At 43.1% G+C, this 12,565-nt stretch overlaps 1 protein-coding gene across 1 annotated transcript in view; it reads right to left on the reverse strand.

Moving 5' to 3' along the window:
• The window catches only part of SEMA6D (sema domain, transmembrane domain (TM), and cytoplasmic domain, (semaphorin) 6D), an 81,883-nt gene extending 74,049 nt beyond the window's left edge, over positions 1-7,834 (reverse strand). Inside the window, exon 1 of the mRNA XM_006831690.1 lies at positions 7,447-7,834. The gene's annotated coding sequence lies outside the window, so the exon portion shown is untranslated. The remainder of the gene's footprint in view (positions 1-7,446) is intronic.
• Positions 7,835-12,565: the final 4,731 nt, after the last annotated feature.

A 12,565-nucleotide genomic window follows, 5' to 3' on the forward strand; every position in this document is an offset into this window, starting at 1 on the left:
AACCCACCAGCTGCTCCTCCGAAATACTATACAGGGTCACTGTGAGTCGGAACCTACTCAGCAGCACTTGTCAACAACCAGAAGACTCTTTCCATTCAAAAATGATGAAGTCAAGGAAGCAGCAATGTTCTAATTTGGTTCTGTGGCACGTGGGTTAGTGCGCCAGATTGCAAAGCCATTTGAACTGCAAGGCCGGTGGTTCAAGCTCACCAGCTTCTCCTTGGAAACCCTATACAGGGTTGCTATGGGTCAGAATTGATTCGACAGCACTTAACAACAACCACCACCAATCTATAAGGTTTGTTGTGTACTTTGTAGCAAATCATGATATTTCTTGTAGCAGTGTTCATGGTAATACTGAACTAGCTGGTAGCTAATTTGATGGTCTTAGCTCTGATCAAGGAGCAATCTACTGAAACACCACAAGACTGATCCCATTCATTTTGATGGTTTAAGCCAGGGGCCATCTGCTGAGTGGCCTAAATACAGTAGACTGGAGACATTCAATACATATTTGATGGATTGCATGGCAAACTGCCTTTTCACACCTGAAATGCAAGTCTGCCTTGGGTTAGGACTGAAGCTTGTTCAAATGATGTAGACACCTATAGCCTTCCAGCCTTTGCCTAAGCAGTTCTCTATGCCTATTATGCCCTCCTCCCTCTCAACACCTCCCCACTGCCCCTCTCTGTCCACCTGTCTAAATCCTACCTAGTTCAAAGGCTAGCTCAAATATCACCCGCTACACAAAGCCTTTCCTGACCACCCTAGCCAAAAATAAGCTCTTACTCCTTTCAATTCCCGTATGTCTGACACTTAAAAGTACTAGCCATTTCAGCTAGTGTTGACCTTGTCTTTCTGTACCACTCAGTAAGATCTTGGCACTCTGGAACCATGTCAAGTTCCCCTTTGAACCCTCTTCCCACCCTGACACTTACTTGTAGAGAACAGATATGGTAAAAGTTAGCTGACTGAACAAATGATCAATCCAGCAATGACACAAACAGAAGCAACTGTAAGTTTCTTCTTCTCCTTCCTCTCCTTCTTTTTTGGTAGCTTTCAAAAATATCTTAATTTGATCAACCAATGACCCAGGAGAGGTATGGGGCTTACTGACCAATGTTAACAACTGCAGACCACAAAAAGCTTCCAGAGAAACAACCTTGTAACAAGTCAGGCCTAGACCAATGCCAGCACTGTAGGAATCTGAAGCCCTGGTTTGCCGACAGGCTGCTACTGGGGAATGGAGTGTTATTTTCTCAAAGAGCTTCATCTGCTCTGGTTCATATGTGCCAGTTCCTCGGCTGAGTGGAGTTACATTCCTGACTTTATTTTTAAATACAGTCTCCAATAATAGGCTAAGTAATTGCAGATCTTCCTGAGGCCTTATTATACATGTAACAACATATTGGACTTTTTAAAATCTGTATTTTTTTTGCTTTAAATATATGCTGAAAACCTTAATTCTCAGTATTATGTGTAGTGGCAAGCAAGTATTTGTTTTTTCCCATCCCATAGGAATCTTGAATAACGAAGAACAACAACAAAGAATTCTGATGCCTTAGAGACAACTTCTCAATGCTTCTGATTGTCCATACAGGTAAAATGATTTTCCTGTAACTGTAACCAAGAATAATGGATGTTACAATGTAAATACATAGTCATACTTCAGTAATACACTTTCCATTCTGGTGCTACTAATGCCTGAATAGCTGCAGCTTTCAGTCTTTGCTGATGGGGGCCCATAAATACTCCTGGGAAATGAGACAAGGATACATAATGGATCTTCACCTGCCAAGACCAGGGAAACGAATGCCAATCCCACCACGATGCAAACGCACTTTATAGAAGAGAGTGATGAATATTGCCATTTGTCCTACGTCACCGTAATCTTGGACAGGGAAGCCTAATGTGAAGAAAAATGGTGGGGGAAGATACTGTTTTAGGACACTTGAAAAGAAGAACATGACATAATCGTTTGGCCAACAGGAATAAAAATGGAAGAGTCCAACATACGGTTTAGTTCATAGAACGATTAAGATTTAAGAGTATATCTACTGTACGTATCATTTTATTCCATATAAAACGTCCCCCAAATATGACCCTGTTATTGAAAAACAAATGTTAGAAATATCTAGGGGCTGGAGAATTGAAGGATAGTCATAGTTCTTGAAGACAAGTCATAGCAGTGATAAAATAGTCTGACTAACTGTGCAGTCTAGGAGCCGAGGTCCCTGGGACCATCAAGGGAGAAGAGCGGAGTGCAAGACCCTACCCAGAGAAGCAGTGACGCCAGAGATGGAGGCAGAGACAATGACGTGGAGAGATAGAGCAACCAGGGGTTAGGTGGGGTGGAGGGTGGGCAGGCTTGCAGGGTATATCCTTTGGTTGGTTGATGATGCATGGAAGGGACTGTAACCACGGCAATGAAACAATATATGATAGGATGAATGTAAAGCTAATGTTCTCCCATTCTCCCATGGAAACTATCACACAATTCACAATAAAACATTAAAAAAAAAAAAAAAGTAGGCTGAGATGGCAGGCAGACCTGAGCTCAAGTCTGGGCTCCATCTCCCTCCTATGTGGCCTTCCTTAAGTAAATGACTTCTTGGCACCTCAGTTTCTCCTTCCACAAAGCAGTAATGATAATAGAACCCATCTCTAAGAGTTGTTGAAATATTATATGATATAACCATGATAAAGCTCTTAATATGACACCTAGGGCTCAGTAAGGAGATTAACAGGAAGTTTTAAATGTTGGAGTTGCTATTATTTTTTATTATTTCCCTTCTTCCCCCTCCCCATGCTCTTTCTCCTCAAAGCTAATTTGTGACTGATTTCATTAGTATATATTAGAGAAGAGAGAAGATGAGTTAATTTCCACCAAACCATGAGGCCATAGCCCTTTTACATGTCCATCTCAAAACACAGCATTCCTAAATTAGGGAAGTGATTTTATTTTAATCTTAGTGACATAATCTCACAAATGTACCCACCTATTTGATGACATTCTTGCTAAAGAAGTAATGACTACTGTAACAAACATCTTACTGCAAAACAAGAACGCCAACAAACAAAAATGACAGAAAACATTGGATACTGTTAGACATGGACCTCCAGGAGTATACCACATGAGATTTGCAAAAAAAAGCAACGTGTGCAGCTCACAAAAGCACTAAACAAGATCCCTCTGCTTTCAGTCATCTGGAAGTACTTCATCCTGTCCTCCCCCTTTTCAAATACGTCAGCATGAGTAGTACCTGAACATTGCTGTTGTTGGTAAGTGTCGTCAAATTGTTTCCGACCTATAGCGACCCTGTGTAGGGTTTCCAAGGAGCAGCTGGTAAGGTTGAACCACACACCTTGCAGTTGAAACTAACTTTGCAGTCCTGCTCATTAACCTACAGTGCCTCACCAGGACTCCAGTATCTGAATGACTCCTTCTCATTCTTTAATAAGAGCCCTGGTAGTAAAATGGTTAAATGCATGACTGGTAATTGTCAAGGGCAATAATTTGAAGCTGCTTAGATGCTCTGTGGGAGAAAAGACTTGATGCTCTTCTCCTGTAAAGACTGCAGGCTAGACAATCTTACGTACAGTTCTACCGTAACACATGAGGTTGCTGTGATTTGGAACTGACTCAACAGAACCCAACAATAATTCTGTAATTCTGGTAGATTAATCATCAGTCAAGGAGCTCTGGTAGCGTAGTGGTTACGAATCGGGCTGCCAACCTCAGGGTCAGCAGTTCAAAACTACCAGCTGTTCTGTGGGAGACAGATGAGACTTTCCGCTTCTGTAAAGATTTACAGCCTCGGCAACCCTGTACAGGGTCGCTATGAGTCGGAACCGACTCCACAGCACATTAACAACAACAACAAGGAGCCCTAATGGTGCAGTGGGTAAAGTGTTATGCTGTCACCAAAAGGGTGGTGTTTCAAAGGCCCCAGGCTCTCTGCAGAATGATGAGGCCATCTGCTTCTGTAAAGACTTAGTCTCACAAACCCTATGGAGCAATTCCACTTTGTCCTATAGGGTCCTACAGGGTCACTTTGTCCTATAGGGTAGCTATCTGTTGGAATTGGCTCAATGGTAGTGGCTTTGGTTTTTGGTTGGAATCAAGCAGATGGCCCACAACAGCATCAATCTCTAATTCAGATGGTTTACTCATCAAGTGAAGTGGCATTGCTATGGGCCTTATGAGACAGGGCAAGCCCCCTCTTAAGTGGGACAAACCACCCACTGCAGGTGGGCAGGGCCATTTTTGCAGGAGTGCCCCTAGAACTGGATGAGAGGGGCCAGCCACAGACTGCCTAAAAATACAAACGTCCAGTTCTGGGTGTTAACTTTAGTTACCAGAGCCAGACAATGCTGCCAGTGGTGTGGAAGAAAAAATTGCTGTAGCCAGCTGTGCTGTTCACAGTCGGATGGGTTCTGTGTAGCTCCAAATGGTGATGGAGCCAGCAGCCTGTTGTAGCCAAGGACAGGATGATGAATGATCTACATAGTGAGTCCAAGTGGAGAGAATGGCAGAAGTTCACTTCAGGGTTGTTAAAATGCTAATCTGGGTGAGTTAACAAAAGCCTAATAGAAAAGAAAAGTTTGAGAAATAAGTACACTTCATGTGGTATCTCTGTGGAGCACTGATTTGATCACCCTTGGTTACATAAACGGTTACTTTTCAAAATAAGAACATCTAGTAGTTTTCCTGTTAGGAGAAATGGAAGTGGTCTCAATTACCAGCTATACTGCCACAGTGGTCAGAGTCTGAGGAAGAAAACTCCATCTGAGGACAGCTGTATCAACTGAAAAGTGTTATGGTATGCTCAATATAGTTATGTGATTTTTAATTTTCTTCATGGGAATAAATCAAAACACCTTTTTTTTCTCAACTAAACGTTGGCAGCTATTCACAAAACAAGCAACAATCTAAGCCACTAGTTTTAATAGAAATTCTAAGTCCCCATTCATATGAGCCACAGTGAGATCTCCCACGCTTAGGACAGTTTCAACCTGTGAATGACAGACACCAACAGTACATTAAATCATTAGTGCAAAAGGCGGGAAGCCTGGAATGCCATAAATAACTAGTCTGGATAATCTGACCTGAAAATATCTGGGATAAAACAGTATGCTACAAAAGATAGGTACATATTTACAGTGCTTGCCAAATCATGTATTTCACTATTGTCTATTTTTATTCTTGCTTAAATTGAACATCTAAAATCCACTCTGGTTTACCTAGCGTTGGGACATTTAGCACAGTTCCTGGCTAACGACAGGTACACAATAAATACTGACTGGCTGGCATCACCCAACTCCCTCTGACTTCCCCATGAAGCAATGAATCTTGAATGTGCAGGTTTAAAGTGTCTTAATTGAAATAAAGGTAATATTTTACCCTGCTAAAGAAAGACTTTACCTCCTATGGTTACACCAATAATGGCTAGACAATCAGCCAGGCTCAGAACTCTGTAAAATGCATCAGAAGGGTGAAAAATGACCTTAGTCAGATGCATTTTTCACTCATTGTCTCTTAATGAAATTCACATGCAAGAACAATGACTAAGCTAATTACCAAGGTTCATTATGAAGGAGCAACATGAAGTGAAGAACTTCTCCAGTTTCAGTAAGTTCTTAATAATTATAGGCATCTTGGTGATTCAAAGCTCTGATTCCAGTTTTCTTGTCTGTGTGCCTGTCAAGTCATAGAAACTGTAACATCTGATGAAGGGGCCCACTTATCCAGCTCAGTTACTGGTCAGATGCTTTCTATGCAGGGAGCGAGTAAAGCGAAGTCTACTGAATGTCTAAGTTGCCCTTAGTCTAAAGACTAACAGCCTGGTGTCACAGCCATCTTTTAAAGCCATCAAACCAGGGTAGACATGACCAGATGGTGCTATTAGAGGGCACCAAAAAAGAAAAAAGAAGAGGGCAGAGTGCCCACAAAGCTGAATCAAACTCACTCACGTTAACCAGCTGTCTGATAATGAGGGAGTCACAATATACCTGGTATACTCTCCTGGATCAAAGAAATGTTTCTTGAAAAGGTTATCTATAATAGCACCCCCTTAGGTAGAAATGAGTACAGATAGCAATGTTGTCTAAGATCTAGTAAGAAATAGTAAACGGTCTTTAAGTAAATATGCCAATGGAAGAAAAGTCATCTGCTAAACAACACATTTTGGAAATGTTCGGGTTATCTATTTAACTGTCTATTTGAGAGCATATTCTAAAATGTCAAGTTAAAGAACGGACACTAACTATAAAAAACAAAACTCTGCTATGGCTGAATGGTATTTTAATTACCTTAAGATATGTCAGCTAATAGTAAGATAGAACCAAATATCGGAGCTTATCTGACAATTTCTATTTATCTAAGTCAGGGTAAATGTTTATGTAATATCTGCCAGCCTGACAGAATATGCTTGTCACTCACTACATTAAACATGAATACACACAACTTAATTTCCTGAGTTAGATATGGAAGACAGTGAAAGCTGCTGCTGCTGCTTCTTTTTTAATGCATGAATAAGACAACGTCAAGATCTATCTTTAACCACGAAAAAGGATAGTAAAATCCTCACACGGAACTGTCCAGATTCCTCAATTCTACAAGGAAGATACCTTTGGGGAAAAATTCCTGAAACAGGTATTTATTTCTCTTATCCTAAGATACAGAGACCAAACCAGTTTAGAAACATGTTCAACCTTTTCCTAGGTCTTCAGCCTCAGTAGTTAACAAAAGAATCCACTTTATTGGCTCAAATACCAAGTCAAGAGAAGGACAATTTTTTGGAAGCACTCACACATTTTATAACAGACTTACAAATTCTAGTAGTCAGAAGTTTGGGGGAAATTGCCCTAGCTATCCTCCCCCATCCCACCTCCATTAACCGGAAACACTACCATTATTTTTTAAGGAAAAGCAGCCGCTGTAGTGAGTGACCTAGGGTTCAATTACTACTTACAAAGACCATATAGCTGTAGCAATGATCTGCTATTTTGTACGTGTGAAAATCACCCAGTTGTGAGCAGTTAGGGTTTGGGATGCTGGAACACTGACCACTGGCTGGTCACCTCAGAACAGGGCTCCCACTGAGCTCCCGAAATGCTGTAATTAATACCCATACTTCAATCTCCCCCTATCTCCCTGACACTTTAGTTTCTTTTCTTCTTCTTTTTAATTTTTTTTTTTTTTTACAAGTTCAGGATTGAAACAATCACCTGATCATTATGATCTCGAGAGTCGATTTAGCAGAAATCTTTACAAAGCCCTATCTTGTCTACACCTCCAAGTCCTTTATGACCTTTCCATTCAACCCAAGAGTTATACATACTAGAAGAAGCTTCAAACCCTTCTAAACTACCCAAAGTGGGCAGTGTCTGCAAGCCAAAGACAAACATCACCGCTGTCAAGACGGGAAATAAAAGTTTTCCTACCTTTCTCTTCACCATCCCCCAGTCTGGGGCTGCTGACGGGAGCGGCGGCTCCCTCCTGGCTGTAGGACGCCTCACACAGCCAGAGAAGGGGCTCATGCAAAATTGACTCTTCCTTATTTGTTCCTATCCATAATTGATGGGTAGATGAGAACGTAACACATTTCAGCACTGGGCTTTGGCCGCCTGGCGGAGACCCTGTCCAAGACGCTTCCGTAAATCATTTCCAGCCGGAGAACAAAGCACGGAAAGTTGCCGGGGAGAATAGCTGCGAGAAGAAGCCTGGGCGCCGGGTGGGAGGTGGGGTTGGGCACGGGACAGGTCCGGGCCCCTAGGCCCGCCTGCGGCGCGCTCGGCCAGCAGGGGGAGAGGGCGGGTGGGAAGTGGCTGCCCTCGGGGCGTGAGCTGATGCTGGAGACTGGGGGGGTGGGGTGACCAAGTCACCCGAGCCCCCGCCTCTACGTAGAAAGGGCTACTCCAGGGCTATCTAACCCCAGGGCGCACTGACAGGTAGCTGGCGTCCGCGCTTGTAGTCGGTGGACTGCTCAGACTCTGCTGGCTGCGCTTGGTCCCTTCTCCCCTGACTGTCCAGGGCTGGCCTGTCCGCTCCCAGACCGATCCCCGCTGCCTCAACGTCCGCTCCGGGATCGACATTCAGGAAGGGACAGCCAAGCTAGCTCTTTCGGCCTTGGCTGTGTTCTCTCCCACTGGCTGGAGGGTCAGTGCCCAGCAACACAGGAGCCTCCGCTCTCCCCAGACAATGCGCGGGGGAGATTCGAGCTGGCGCTGCCAGGCAAAAAACTTTTACTTGCCCTCTCCCTTCGCTATTTTTATTATTATTATCATTATGGGGGAAGGAGGGGGCACAGTGGTTGAGGGTCTCCAAGTCCAAGTTGCCCTTCCCCCAAACCTCCTGCCTCTTTGCCAGTTTTGACGGGTCTGCTCATTCTCTCCAGTTCGCAGTGTCCCTTGAACGACAGGCGGAGAGACCGCTTGGAAAAGACATCAACTCTCCAGTGACATTACACACACAGAGACACACACGCGCGCGCACACAGCGATTCTGGCTCGGAGGATCCAGGTCCGACCCCCACCAGACGCCCACAACATTAGCAAATTTTAAAAGACTGGCTTACCTCATGGGGAGAGGTTGGTTTAAACAAATAACATAGGCTTGCACGCTCAAGGAAAAAAATAAAGCAAGAAAAATTTAAATATGTATATATACACATATAGATGTATTCCTCTGTCTTCTTAGGTTTTGGCTTCCTCGATATAATCCTGAAACTCGCCACCACTAGCCCTTGCAGCAGCAGTAGCAGCAACGGCAAAAGCAGCAGCAGCAGGACCGAGCAGGAGCAAAACAAACCGTGGCACAGCAAATGGTGTAATTCGATCCATCCCCAAGTCAGTCCTTCAGACGAGCCGGGAGCTAGGTTCCCTCCCCGCGCTCCGCGGTTCGCGGAGCGGGTCCCACCCCCGAGCGCGGACAGTAGGAGGCGCGGGCGGCCAAGCGCGCTCACCCTTGACGGTGCGCAGTGGCCAGCGCCGCCTGGAGGCCCCCACCACGGCGCCGCGGCCCCGCTGACCCCTCAGTGGCCTCCGCGTCCCTCCTCTCCGGCGCTCCGCTGCGCACCCTCCCTCTCCGCACCACCTCCTTCCAGCAACTCCCAGCGCCTCAGCCTTTAGTTCGCTGTGGTTGCAGCAACCTCTGAAACAGGCTTTCCTTCCTGTCGTCTTTACCTCTGTTTCTTTCTCCCTGACTTTTTTCAGGGCTTTCTTCCAGACATCCTGAGGACAAATCATTGCAGCTCCTCTGAGCTGCAGGAGCAGTTGTTCCATGAAGTTCTGTCTTAGTTTTGTGGGCTAAGATTTTTTTTTTTTTTTTTTTTTAAGCACATCCTTACAGCTCCGCCCCCACCTTAGCCCTGATGTGAACGCGCGCTCGCGCGCACACACACACACACACACACACACACACATTTCTCTTTATAACCACTAAGCAAAACAGCTGGGAAGAAGCAATCAAACACTGCTTTATCTTTATAAAAAACAGAAATTGCCTACTAAAAATCCCATTTCTACTTTGAATGAAAACCATTCAGTACAGTATAATTTTGCAGGCTAATGAGCCGGTTTTACAGGCAAGTGTTTCGTGTAATATGTTGTGGGAGAGATGAAAATGTCCTTGAAGTGACATCATTTAAAATTGACTGTCACAAATGAAAGTGGGGGAGTCATATATTCCAAAACATGAGGATTTTAATCAAAACTTCATTTCCAAGAACCGCAGCGCTTTATTAATTTACTGTTGAGTTATGAATCATTGAGGGCTCTAAATGACTGGATTGAACCAAGATGCCCCCATTTATAGACAAAGAAAGAAAGTTGTGGAGTTTTTGTTTTCTGCCACTTTTAATTTTTGAGTAAGGTTAATTACCGTGAAAGAGAGAAGGGGCACAGAAAATAGTTATTCTTTTCTCAATGGCTTCCACTGTCTCTCAAACACAAAGTTACATGTTTACATTTAGGGAAAATATCCTGCTCTTAGTGTTTTCTGAAACTTCCACTGACACCCTTGAAAAGAAACTTAAAATGATACCCCAGGAACTGCTGCTGGACTCATCCGGAGCAAGTTTCCTCCCACACTACTTAACACTTTATTACCAAACGGAGGAGGGAGAGTCTTTTAAAATATAAACTCTTCCTGCTGTCCTTCCTATTAGAAGAATAGGGCTAGGGGGCGGAAAGGACAGCTTTGGCACGCACAGCCCTGTGACTGTTTTGTTGTTGTGAAGTCTTTGGTTGGCTGGCTGTCACTGATACTTTCTGGTTGTGCTGGGCTCTGACATCACCACAAGTGACTTGGCAGTGATGGCCTTTCTCCAGACAACTTCTGACCCAGAAATCACTGCCTGTTTCACTGGCATCTACTCATTCCTTTTTTCTTCAGAGGAGGAGCAAGATCCACTGCAGGCTCTAAGCAAGGCATGAAGATGCAAGGGGGTGACCATAGATAAGCTTGATTAGGAAGCAAGTTTCTAATCAAAGCTTGCAAGTTGTCCTTTGTCTGCAGGAGTAGCAAAGGAAAACAAATTCCATTCTTTAGTTTCCTGAATCCTTCAATGAAATTTCCGCACTGGCTAATTTTATGGAACGCCACCTCCAAAGAGTGTAGTTTATGCCCTGCACTAGACTGAGTTCTTAAACACAGGTAGAAAATACTTGTAGGTTGCTGAAGGATATGCTGAGATATCATTTTTAATCTAAATGTCAGTCTTGATCTCAGAGTGAATCCCTAAATTTGATCTACTGGGGAAGAGAGGTTAGTGGGTAGTACACAGACATGGAAAGAAAGGGACCCTTTAACCTTTTGGTCAAGATCAAATTACTTTTCCTAAAGATTTACCATTCTCCTAGTTTTTGGATCTTAATAGTCAGAAACACGAATCTTTTTATGTGGGTTTAAGTGGAAAGAAATCTAAGGAAAGTGTTCATTATTTATATATTGTTGTTGGTTCCAACCCATAGCAACACTGTATAGGGTTTCCGATTTATACATAGATCACTGTTATTGTTTAGGAGCATTTAGTTCTATTATTTGATTTCGCACACTTTTAACTTTTTAACCATGTTTACTTTTCTAGTCCAAGCCCTACTTCCCCATTACCTAAACACATTTTAGCTACTGACAGTTCTCCCACTGTGCCACACTGTTTTTTATCTCCAGGTGTCTCTGCTTTCTCCTATATTTTCAAATAGCTTGATTTCTATTTCTTTTTGAAGAAAAGAAAAAAAGGATTTGTTGAGGTCCCAAAGCTTCCAGGATGGGGTTAAGGGCGGCTCTTCCGGCCTCACCTAGCAAGTTCGCTTATAGAATTTACAAATTGAAGTGAGATTATCTGCGTATATGTCTTTCCCATCTGATGCTTCCTATGAGCAGGGATCTTGTCTTATTGACACGTCTTGCATAAACAAATAAAGTTAAGTTTATAAATAGCCACTCAATGAGTACTTGTTAGACAGATCTGATAATGGAAGCTACTACTTTCTGACACTCTAATGTGTTCCATCAGAGTACCTTCATATCTAGATGAAGAGCTTTATTTGTACTGTCCCAGGAGCTCTGGTAGCATAGTGGTTACGAATCGGGCTGCGAACCTTAAGGCCAGCAGTTCTAAACTACCAGCCGCTCCACGGGAGAAAGATGAGGCTTTCTGCTCCCGTAAAGATTTACAGCCTTGGAAACCCTGTACAGGGTCCCTATGGGTCTCCATGGCACTTAACAACAACAACAAGAGGGCTCAGTATACTGTTATTGTTAGCTCCCATCAAGTTCACCCTTGGCTCCTGGCTGCTCCGCTAAACAATGTAACAAAATGCTGCTCAGTCCTGGGCCATTCCCATGATTGGTTGTGAAGCAGACCTTTGTGATTCATCGGGTTTTCATTGGTTGATTTTCAGAAGTAGATTGTCAGACTTTTCTAAGTAGTCTCTCTCAGTCTAGAAGCTCTGCTGAAACTGGTTCAGTATCTTAGCAACACACAAGCTTCCACTGACAGATGGGCCATGATTATGCTGTGCATTACTGGAAAAAGAACCTGGGTCCCCCAGATAGAAGGTGAGAATTCTACCATTACCCTCCCCCGACAATAGGAATGTTTGTTGGATGAATAAATGAAAATACTTGACTCTTTTCATAGCCAGAAGAATTTAGAGGACTTGATTATGCTTTAATACTTTATGCATACATTTCCTATCAGTAATAAGTAATGACTTCAGTTTACAATTACTTTTAGGAATACAAGTTATCTGAAAAGTATAGAAAATGTGTGTGTGTGTGTGTAGTAGACAATAAAATTTTACCATGCCTCAGAAAACACAACTCCTTAATTATTAGTTATTATACAAAACAAAGTGCTTAATATGTGCCAGATCCTATTCTAAGCAATTTATAATATTAACTCAGAACAATTCTAGGATGTAAGGACTATTATTACTTCCATTTTATGGATGCGGTGACTCCTACTAACACAAGTAGTAACAATTAAAAACCCACTTTATACTTAGTTGCAATATAAGTTAATAGGCATTGTATGATAGGCACTGAACTGGTAACTGC

The sequence above is a fragment of the Chrysochloris asiatica genome, unplaced genomic scaffold (assembly GCF_000296735.1).
Source record: "Chrysochloris asiatica unplaced genomic scaffold, ChrAsi1.0 scaffold00004, whole genome shotgun sequence".
Lineage (NCBI taxonomy): Eukaryota > Metazoa > Chordata > Mammalia > Afrosoricida > Chrysochloridae > Chrysochloris > Chrysochloris asiatica.